The sequence below is a fragment of the Oncorhynchus keta genome, chromosome 2 (genome assembly GCF_023373465.1).
Source record: "Oncorhynchus keta strain PuntledgeMale-10-30-2019 chromosome 2, Oket_V2, whole genome shotgun sequence".
Taxonomy (NCBI): Eukaryota; Metazoa; Chordata; class Actinopteri; order Salmoniformes; family Salmonidae; genus Oncorhynchus; species Oncorhynchus keta.
This window is the reverse complement of record NC_068422.1, coordinates 3,137,812-3,149,621: the sequence shown is the minus strand read 5'-3', so window position 1 is coordinate 3,149,621 and position 11,810 is coordinate 3,137,812.

Here is an 11,810-nt window from a genome sequence, read left to right as displayed (position 1 = left end):
TAATAATAAACAAATTAGGTACATTTGGGCAATCTTGATACAACATTTTGAACAGAAATGCAATGGTTCATTGGATCATTCTAAAACTTTGCACATGCAATGCTGCCATCTAGTGGCCAAAATCTAAATCATTCCTGGGCTGGAATAAAATTATGGCCTTTCTCTTGCATTTCAAAAGTGATGGTACAACAAATACAAAAGAACAGTTGTTTTTTTCTTTGTATAATCTTTTACCAGATCTATTGTGTTATTCCTTTCACATTTCCACAAACTGCAATGTGTTTCCTTTGAAATGGTACCAATAATATGCATATTCTCACTCCTGGGCCTGAACTACAGGCAGTTAGATTTGAGTATGTCATTTTAGGCTAAAATTGAAAAAAAAAAGGGGCAGCTCCTTAAGGGGTTTTAACAGAGGTTCCATACTGGCAGTGGCTACAGGACAGCACAGACCTAAAGGACATGGCTAAATGCTCAACCATGGAAAAGGAGTTAGACTAGCTGCTCCTCCAGTCTGTTCTCTATACTTGTTAATGGGCCACTGTAAGACCATAGGAGTACAGCATTCTCACTCACGGGTGCAACAAATATAACCTCTTAAAAGGCATGCCTCAAAATATGTTAATGAGTCACAAACAACAATACCATGCACCCACTAGTGGTCAAAAGAAGATACAGTACTGTATTCTGTGGGCTGGAATTACAGTACCAATCGAAATACAGCAATTCTTTAGTTGCATTTTCCCACAATGCATCACAATTTACACTATGCCTCAGTAAAACATTTCAGAATATTAAAACGGTTGATAATACCCCAAACTACTGTAGAATTTACAGTTTTCCATTACCGTGTAGGCTATTTGACTTATTATACCACATGCACATGTTTCATAAAGCATAGCGTTAAAGTAATATGTTTTTGTTGCTCCACTCTGCCTGAGACATATATGAAAGTTGGGTAATGATCAAAGCTGAAGAGTGTCCATTTGTATTCCCTTCAGAGACATCACAGATCCATTCCTGAAATAGGCTGGGTGACAGCAGAAATGCTTTTATCAACAGCTGAAAGGCAGATAGGCCTATGTTTACTCCACCACTGCTGTGAAAACAGGCTCAATATAAATAATAACACTAGTTCTTTTGGCAGCATCTATTCAGTAGCCTCTGAGGGCATACAGCATGTTTCTTGCCTGTCATGTTCTGTTTATTGCGTAACACAAAGAGGTATGTAATGGGTCGTTCCACCAATTCGGTGCCTTTTGAGTAGTGTAACTTGGTCAATTTGGGGGGGGGGGGATTTCACCTCATTTTAACAATCTGTCATAAAAAGCATATTCTCAACCTCGTGAAAAACATGTTTTTCCATCTCAATAGATTAAATTTAAAAAATACTAATTGAAGTGCCTCCTAAGTGCCAAATAAAGTATCAGTGTTTACTGTAACAGGGTTGACGGTTGACGATTTCATCTTAAGCAGCCATAAACCCCCTTGTTGTGTGCAACAGGAAGTGGCAATTGAATGCAAGCTTCACAAAAAGAATGAAATTGTTAAAACATTTCTAACATTTCTAACATATCTATCTATGGGTAACAGGGTTGATGTGTTATGCTAGACCTGTTCAGTTTTCCACCACAAAACACCAGAAAATGGAGGGCTTCCTGATTGTGTTGTGGTGTCTCTACAGCCTGGGGTTCACTTCTAGGCTGTGTCACACTTCCATGCTGTGTCACAACCGGGAGTCCTCTATACGGCACACTATTGGCTCAGCATCGTCCGGGTTAGGAGAGGGTTTTTTGCCACAATATTCATTGTAGTCTATATTAAAGGTCACTTCATTTAATATAACAGGCTTTTAAAATTCAATATTGGTACACAATTTCTACTTAAAGTATCAAAGGGACTCAAAAGGCACTCATTTCGTGAAACGACCCAAACGATCAGTAATGCTTCAGCCCTCGTGAAATGAGGACCATTCTGTTCAACAAAAAAAACAAAACATCTTTCACATCTTTTGAACACAGTTGTAAAAACAATGTCCCTATGATCTCTTTTCTCCACAAATAGAAAACAATCAAAGTTATGGCTTCTATTTTAACACAGTACATACTGTAGGATTGTGTCGTTGTACACTACACAAGTTTTAGAACACCTACTCATTCAAGGGTTTTTCTTTATTTGGACTATTTTCTACATTGTAGAATAATAGTGAAGACATCTAAAGTATGAAATAACACCAAAAAAGTGCTCAACAAATCAAAATGTATTTTATATTTGAGATTCTTCAAACAGCTACCCTTTGCCTTGATGACAGCTTTGCACACTCTTGGCATTCTCTCAACCAGCTTCACCTGGAATGCTTTTCCAACCCTCCTGATGGAGAACCCACATATGCTGAGTACTTGTTGGCTGCTTTTCCTTCACTCTGCAGTTTGACTCATCACAAATCATCTCAATTTGGTTGAGGTCGGGGCATTGTGGAGGCCAGGTCATCTGATGCAGCACTCCATCACTCTCTTTCTTGGTCAAATACACAGCCTGGAGGTGTGTTGGGTCATTGTCCTGTTGAAAAAATTATAGTCCCACTAAGCCCAAACCAGATGGGATGGCATATAACTGCAGAATGCTGTTGTAGCCATGCTGGTTAAGTGAGCGTGGAATTCTAAATAAATCCGACAGTGTCACCAGCAAAGCACCCCCACACCATAACACCTCCTCCTCCATGCTTTACGGTTGGAACCACACATGCAGAGATCATCTGTTCACTCACACAGCGTCTCACAAAGACACGGCAGTTGCAACCAAAACGCTCATTTTGACTCCAGACCAAAGAACACATTTCCACCAGTCTAATGTCCATTGCTTGTGTTTCTTGACCCAAAAAAGTCTCTTCTTATTATTGGTGTCCTTTAGTAGGGGTTTCTTTGCAGCAATTTGACCATGAAGGCCTGATTCACACACTCTCCTCTGAACAGTTGATGTTGAGATGTGTCTGTTACTTGAACTCTGTGAAGCATTTATTTAGGCTCCAATTTCTGAGGCTGGTAACGCTAATGAATGTATCCTCTGCAGCAGAGGTAACTCTGGGTCTTCCATTCCTGTGTCGGTCCTCATGACAGCTAGTTTCATCATAGCGCTTGATGGTTTTTGCGACTGCACTTGAATAAACTTTCAAAGTTCTTGACATTTTCCGTATTGACTGCCTTCGTGTCTTAAAGTAATGATGGACTGTCCTTTCTCTTTGCTTATTTGAGCTGTTCTTTCCATACTATGGACTTGGTCTTTTTCCAAATAGGGCTTCTGTATACCACACCTACCTTGTCACAACGCAACTGATTGTCTCAAACACATTAAGAAGTAAAGAAATTCCACAAATTACTTTTAAGAAGACACACCTGTTAATTTAAATGCATTCCAGGTGACTACCCCATGAAACTGGTTGAGAGAATGCCGATAGTGTGCAATGCTGTCATCAAGGCAAAAGGTGGCTACTTTGAATAAAATATATTTTGATTTGTTTAACACTTTTTTGTTTAGTACATGATTCCATGTGTTATTTCATAGTTTTGATGTCTTCATTATTATTCTACAATGTAGATAATAGTACAAATAAAGAAAAACCCTTTAATGAGTAGGTGTGTTCAAACTTTGACTGGTACTGTAAATATATATAAAATAACATGTAAATGTATGCATTGATAGTAGTGATAAGCATAGGCTTTATGAGGAAAAAGGTGGTGAAGGAACTTTGATGTGCGTTTGTGTGTTAGTGATGCGCAGATTGACTCATACATAACCCGCAGTCCGCCCTATTATTTCCCTGGGGCAGGCGGGTTTAGGGCAGACACGTGCACAGATCGGGCTCTACCTGTAAAGAGCACAGGCTCCTTTGCCCTTCCAGTCTCCAAAGTGCCCTTTTGGGTGGTGGTATAATTTCCCCAAAATGGTTCATTGCTGTTCAGTCGTCGCCAGGTTTTCCACCCCATTCATTGTTTGCACCTGTTGATCTGCGCTGTACGGAGCTCACGCACCCAGTTGCGCCTTTTTCCCAGTCTATCTGAATGGAGATTGCTCGCGCCGGCCAGACCCTGGCGACAGGACTAAGTGACTAAGTGGGCAGTTGAAATCGGCTAGAGGGCACCATTTTTTGGGATCTTGCATTGGAATTATATTGAATGCTTATATAATCACACTATACCCCAATAAACATAATGTTCAAATGCCAAGATCATTGAGTGTTTTTGAAGTGACAGGTAGGCTACAGATTTCGTGCCAATCTCCGCTGTGCTGTTTTGGTAACGAATATAGGCTTCAAGATAGATAGGGTAATTCACCAATTACAAACAGCCTATATGAATGCAGCTGTCTTGCAAACTCAATGCTTGAAGTAGTAGACTAGTTGTTCATGCATGCAAACAAAAATACTGAAGAGCAGTTTGGCCTAGAATACTGACACAACTGCGAATGTGAAGGCATGAACCCGAGCAGGACGAAACAAAACATCAGATATATAAAGGCATGACACCATCTATATGTACGATAGTTACATTAACAGTAAACAAACGCAGCAAACAAAAGGCGAATGGAGATCCAAATAGACTACAGCCTACTAATGTGAGTGAGATGCAGCCATTCACAGCTGTATTGCCAAATAACTATATAGGCCAGCTTCAAACATGGAAAACCATGCCGCTTATGAGTTCAGCAGCACGTTGTGATATGCCGCAATACACTTCTGTGAATCAAAGTATTCTCATTTTTGTCCCCTCAACATTATTCTCATATTTGTCCAGGAAGATGGTTGTGTCCAGCAGCATTGGATAATGTAGTTTTATAAGTTGAATATTTTTGGGGAAACAAAATGGATGGAGGTCGACAAGAGGTTGTTTTTGGACAGCGTCAGTTGGGAACAATGTTGGACGGAATAGAGACACTAGCTAGCTACAACGAGAGGACGAGAAGGATAAAGGTTTTCGGAGTAGAGGAATATGGAATGTGGATGAACTTGAATCTGGCCTGGTGGTGGCAGGTTGTGTAATGACAAAAGGGGATGCAATGTTTGATTCTGTTGGAATGAGTGAAGTTGGTAAGAATGACTGGATGATGGTTATATAGAAGAATGGAGCAAAAATATCCAAAGTTGGAAATCAACAGCAGTTTATGGTTGGAGTACGTTTTATGAATAAGGATGTTTATTTGGGAGACCAGTTTGGTGTTACAAAGGTGGTGAAGGACAAATTGGGAAAAAAAAGGTGGAGTAGGTCAGAGTGACCAGGAGCATATCATGGTCTGTTAAACAGCAACACAGAGATGCTGCTGCCTACATACAAACTTGAAATTGGCCACTCTAAGAAATGGATCACTAGTCATTTTATTAACACAACTTTAATAATGATGTTTACTTATCTAGCATTACTCATCCCATATGTATATACTGTATTTTATACCATCTATTTCATCTTGCCTATGCCGGTCGGTCATTGCTCATCCAGGTACTTATAAGTACATATTCTTATTCCATTCCTTTACTTAGATTTGTGTGTATTAGGTAGTTGTTGTGGAATTGTTAGATTACTTGTGTCACGACGTGGCCCTTTTGGGTGCTCCCTCCTCTCTCACTCTCGCTCCCACCACAGGTTTTACAACCCTTGAATGAGTAGGTGTTCTAAAACGACACACACATCATAAACTCTGTCATGCTGAGTAAATCTTTGCCCAAGGTCAGTAGGTTACCGGGTAAGGGGGGGCTTTGGGACCGACTTTGGGAAACCCTGGTTTAGCAGAAGCTCTTATCCAGAGCAATTTACAGGTGCAGGTAGGGGTAAGTGCCTTGCTCAAGGGCATATCAACAGATTTTTCACCTAGTCGGAAAAGGGATTCGAACCAGAAACTTTTTAGGTTATTGGCCCAACATTCTTAATCACTAGGCTATCTGCTGTACATCACACATAACTTGTAAAAACAGCACATATTTTGTGTTCCCTGTTGACTGAGTCAGTGCTTTATCGTCATGACATGGTGACAAGACATAGAATCACCTCTGTTCCCCTATTGGTGGAGGGAGCGACTGATGATATACAGTATTTAGCTCTATGCATTTGTTTTGTCTTAACCAAGGTCAGTTGGCACCAGCCCTCCGCTGAAGAGATTACAACACCATCATAGACATGTTGTACAGGGACACTTTTAGGACCTGCCATAAGACAACGTTATGGTCAAATTTAGCTTGTAATGATGTTAAACCGGTGTGGAAAAACGATTTGAGGGAATGTTTTTTTCAACAAACTTTAAACCTAAATCCTATGACATACATGGTTGAAGATTTTTTTTGGTTTAACTTTGAATTACCCTCTGTGCCCAGTCGGTAAGCATGGTATCAATCTCACCAAAACATAATATGCGACAATACCATTCCCAACTGCACCTTATCATAAAAACTGATAAATACAGTTGCAGGGTTTACATTGGTGTTTATAGACTAAACAAGATCTATTTCAAGCCTATTTTTAATTCAGATATGCTTCTATATCCCCAGACCTGCAGGCTACTGGAGCAGCGGCTAATCAAGGACCCCATCCAAACGGCTGCTCAGAAGTTCATCCATTCAAACTCATTGTACCTTTGTAGATAGGGGCAGAAAGACAAGGGCAATGCAACAAAATCACAAGAGGTTGTCATGGCCATACCTTGCACAATAGTTTGGAGGGCAATTAATACAGTCAAATGTGGCCTCCCGAGTGGCACAGCGGTCTGAGGTGCGGCATCACTACAGCCTGGGTTCGATTATGCAGGCTGACTTGAGTGTTTTAATGAGTAACTCGTGGATATGAACATGTATGATGATATGAGTGTTTTAATGAGTTACTCATAGTTATGAACATGTACTATGACATGATTGACCAAAGAAAAAACATACCTGACAGTTATTCAATGGAAGTGACACTTCACATTATTTATGCTATATAGCCTACATAGTTTATCTTCATGTAACAGTTTTAACACAATTTGAAATAGTGAGATTGGCATATCGGTTGTTGCCAAATAGTCAGGTTATGACTGCACCATTATTTATTCGACCTATTATTATTATTATTATTATTATTATTATTATTATTATTATTATTAGCTAGTAGACTTATATATAGACAATGATGTGAAGTGTTAAACATCGCCTCTGATAGGACCATCCATATTATATAGTAGCCTTGTCCAAATGACTCATCGTAAGTTCTATGATATACTTGAAAGCACCAAGCTGAAGGCTAGAGCTGCCGCTTTCAAGATGAGGTACACTTATCCGGACGCTTATAAGAAATCTCAAAACCATCAAACAGGCAAAGCATCAATACAGAACTAAGATTGAATCCTACTACACCATCTCTGACACTTGTCGGATGTGGCAGGGTTTGAAAAATGACATACTACAAAGGGAAAACCAGCCGCGAGCTGCCCTGACACTTGTCCGATGTGGCAGGGCTTGAAAAATATTAGACTACAAAGGGAAACACAGCCGTGAGCTGCCCAGTGATGCTAGCCTACCAGATGAGTGAAATGACTTTTATCCTGCTTTGAGGTAAACAACAATGAAGCAAGCATGGGAGCACCAGCTGTTCCGGATGACTGTGTGATTACACTCTCCGTCACTGATGTGAGCAAGATTTTAAACAGGTCAACATTCACAAGGCTGCGGGGCCAGACAGATTACCAGCACGTGTACACAAAGCATGCACGGACCAACTGGCAAGTGACGTCACTTACATTTTCAACCTCTCTCTGACCAAGTCTGTAATACCAACATGTTTCAAACAGACCACCATAGACCCTGTGTCGAAGAAAGTGAAAGTAACCTGCCTAAATGATTACCGCCCCGTAGCACTCACGTCGGTAGCCATGAAGTGCTTTGAAAGGCTGGTCATGGCTCACATCAACACCATCATGCCGGTAACCCTACACCCACTTAAATTTGCTTACTGCCTCAATAGATCCACAGATGATGCAATCTCAATTGCACTCCCCACTGCCTTTTCCCACCTGTACAAAAGGAACACCTATGTGAGAATGCTATTAATTGACTACAGCTCAGCCTTCAACACCATAGTTCCCACGAAGCTCATCACTAAGGTAAGGACCCTGGGACTAAACACCTCCCTCTGCAACTGGATACTGGGATTCCTGACGGCCGCCCCCAGGTGGTAAGTATAGGTAACAACACATCTGCAACGCTGATTCTCAATACGTGGGCCCCTCAGTGTCCTGACCGGTTGCTTCACACCTGGTATGGCAACTGCCTGGCATCTGACCGTAAGGCTCTACAGAGGGTAGTGTGTACGGCCCAGTACGTCACTGGGGCCATGCTTCCTGACATCCAGGACCTATATACTAGGCGCTGTCAGTGGAAGGCCCAAAAAATTGTCAAAGACTCCAGTCACCCAAGTCATAAACTGTTCTCTCTGCTACCGCACGGAAAGCAATACCAGAGCACCAAGTCTAGGACCAAAAGGCTCCGTAACATCTTCCATCCCCAAGCCATAAGACTGCTGAACAGTTAATCAAATGACCTTTGTTTTTACACTGCTGCTACTCACTCTTTATTATTTATACAGTCACTTTACAAATGACCTTTGTTAACCTGTACCCCCACACATTGACTCCCTAGCCTCTTTATTGTTATGTAATTTTATTGTGTTACTTTTTGTATATATATATACATACATATATATTTTACTTTAGTTTATTTAGTAGATATTTTCTTGAACTGCTTTGTTGGTTAAGGGCTTGTGAGTAAACATTTCACAGTTAAGGTCTGATGACAAATACAATTTGATTCGATTTATTTTTGTGGCAGTTTTCGTTTTGTATTAAAATGGCATATATGCGTTAAGGACCTCTCTTCATGTACTTTTTTTTTTACCGTATGACCTCGTGCATATCAAACTGGAGTAAATCAGCTCAGCTCTTCCTGGCAAACGCAAGTGGGTATCACAAATGGAAGCACATAGCTGAGCCGTTTTGTCACCCGCCGCCCGGTAAATCTGACTACACATTTGGCAGGTGTAACGGATGTGAAACGGCTAGCTTAGTTAGCGGTGTGCGCTAAATAGCGTTTCAATCGGTTACGTCACTTGCTCTGAGACCTTGAAGTACTAGTTCCCCTTGCTCTGCAAGGGCCGCGGCTCTTGTGGAGCGATGGGTAACGATGCTTCGTGGATGACTGTTGTTGATGTGTGCAGAGGGTCCCTGGTTCGCACCCGTGTATGGGCGAGTGGACGGTTTAAAATTATACTGTTACATTGATGCTGTTGACCCGGATTACTAGTTGCTGCGGAAAAAGGAGGGTGAGTGGTCCTAGCTGTTAGTGTGCGTGCATTTCAATCGGTTACGTCATTGCTCTGAGACCTTGAAGTACTAGTGCTCTGACGGGCTTTAGCGAATGACTGTTGTTGATGTGTGCAGAGGGTCCCTGGTTATGGGCACACACAGGCATTATGCGATCTCGCCTTATATATGAGGAGAGTGCGAATGATTGAAGGTGTCCAGCAGTTTAGGAATTATTTTCTTACACGCCGCCAATTTTAATTTTTAATTTTACCTTTATTTAACCAGGCAAGTCAGTTAAGAACACATTCTTATTTTCAATGACGGCCTGGGAACAGTGGGTTAACTGCCTGTTCAGGGGCAGAACGACAGATTTGTACCTTGTCAGCTCGGGGGTTTGAACTCGCAACCTTCCGGTTACTAGTCCAACGCTCTAACCACTAGGCTATGCTGAATAGCGTTTCAATCGGCTTTTCAATGGTGACATCAGCGCATGCCAGGCTGGACGATTGACGAGACACCTTGGGTCGTCACTAGTTACCATAGCCACAAAGTAAAAAAAATAAAAAAAAATCTTTCTGCATTTCACTTCTTAAAATCTTATTTTAACCCTAACCTCAACCACATTCCTAACCTTATGCCAAACCCTGGTCTTAAATTAAGACCAAAAAGCTCATTTTCGTTTTCATACATTTTCCCCCAATATAGTGTAGCGACCCGCACAGACAGCTGTGTGTTATGTGTTAGGCTAGGAGGTGGTTGTGTTGTACTGACCAGTACCCGGTGTTCGCGGGGTCCGACATGTCAATCAACCTGCTATCTGCCAATCACGGGAATGCCTGGAATGTTCTGATGCCGGGCATCCTGGTGGTTGGCGGAGTGGCGTGGAGGGGGGTTGGGCAGGGGGGTGGAGCATTGGAAGTTAAGACCAGGTTCAGCCTTTGTTCTCTCTCTCTTACGTCTGGGCTTCACAAGAGAAGGTCACGATTGGCTTGTGGGTTATCTGTCATCTATTTGGCGTGTGCTACGGCCCAAACAGTAGCCTGTGTAAAGTTGGTTTAATAAACCGTCAATTCGCAAACTCAAGCCTCTGTCTGTACAATTGTTCATTTATGATCTAGTCAGGTCATTACAATAGCCTATTTTTACGTTGTTGCTGTGGTAACTAGTGGAAACCGACACCATGTCCCTGGCTGGTAAGGGGCATGCCACTTGAATAGCGGTAAACATGACCTCACTTCTGTTTTTAGAGGTACCAAAATCTCTACCCCCCCCTCTGGGTTCTCTCAGCTGCACAGTATATGGATGCTTTGTGGTCTGACTCTCTACCCCCTCTCTCTGGGTTCTCTCAGCTGCACAGTATATGGATGCTTTGTGGTCTGACTCTCTACCCCCCCTCTCTGGGTTCTCTCAGCTGCACAGTATATGGATGCTTTGTGGTCTGACTCTCTACCCCCTCTCTCTGGGTTCTCTCAGCTGCACAGTATATGGATGCTTTGTGGTCTGACTCTCTACCCCCTCTCTCTGGGTTCTCTCAGCTGCACAGTATATGGATGCTTTGTGGTCTGACTCTCTACCCCCCTCTCTGGGTTCTCTCAGCTGCACAGTATATGGATGCTTTGTGGTCTGACTCTCTACCCCCCTCTCTCTGGGTTCTCTCAGCTGCACAGTATATGGATGCTTTGTGGTCTGACTCTCTACCCCCCCCTCTCTCTGGGTTCTCTCAGCTGCACAGTATATGGATGCTTTGTGGTCTGACTCTCTACCCCCTCTCTCTGGGTTCTCTCAGCTGCACAGTATATGGATGCTTTGTGGTCTGACTCTCTACCCCCTCTCTCTGGGTTCTCTCAGCTGCACAGTATATGGATGCCTTGTGGTCTGACTCCCCCCTCTCTGGTGTCTCTCAGCTGCGGATGCTTTGTGGTCTCTACCCCCCACGTGGCAGTGAGGAGCTGCACAGTATATGGATGCTTTGTGGTCTGACCTCATCCATTGTGGGTTCTGTCAGCTGACAGAGTAAGGATGCAAACCCTGGTCTGACTCTCTACCCCCATCTCTCTGGGTTCTCCCACCATTGCACTTCTTGTAATATGGATGCTTTGTGGTAACTGACTTTTAACCCCCTCTGGGTTCACACCTGCACAGTAATATGGATGTGTTGCTATTAACTATTTTTAACCAGGATGGAGACACACCCATGTAATATGGTTGTGGTTGCTATTAACTATTTTTATCCAGCTGGAGACACACCCATGTAATATGGTTGTGTTGCTCATGCTATTAACCCCTTTCTGGGTTCTCTCAGGATGGAGACACCCCATGTAATATGGTTTTGTTGCTATTAACTATTTTTAACCAGGATGGAGACACTCTCACCCATGTAATATGGTTTTGTGGTCTGCTATTAACTATTTTCCAGGATGGGTTCTCTCAGACTGCACCCATGTAATATGGTTGTGTTGCTATTAACTATTTTTAACCAGGATGGAGACACACCC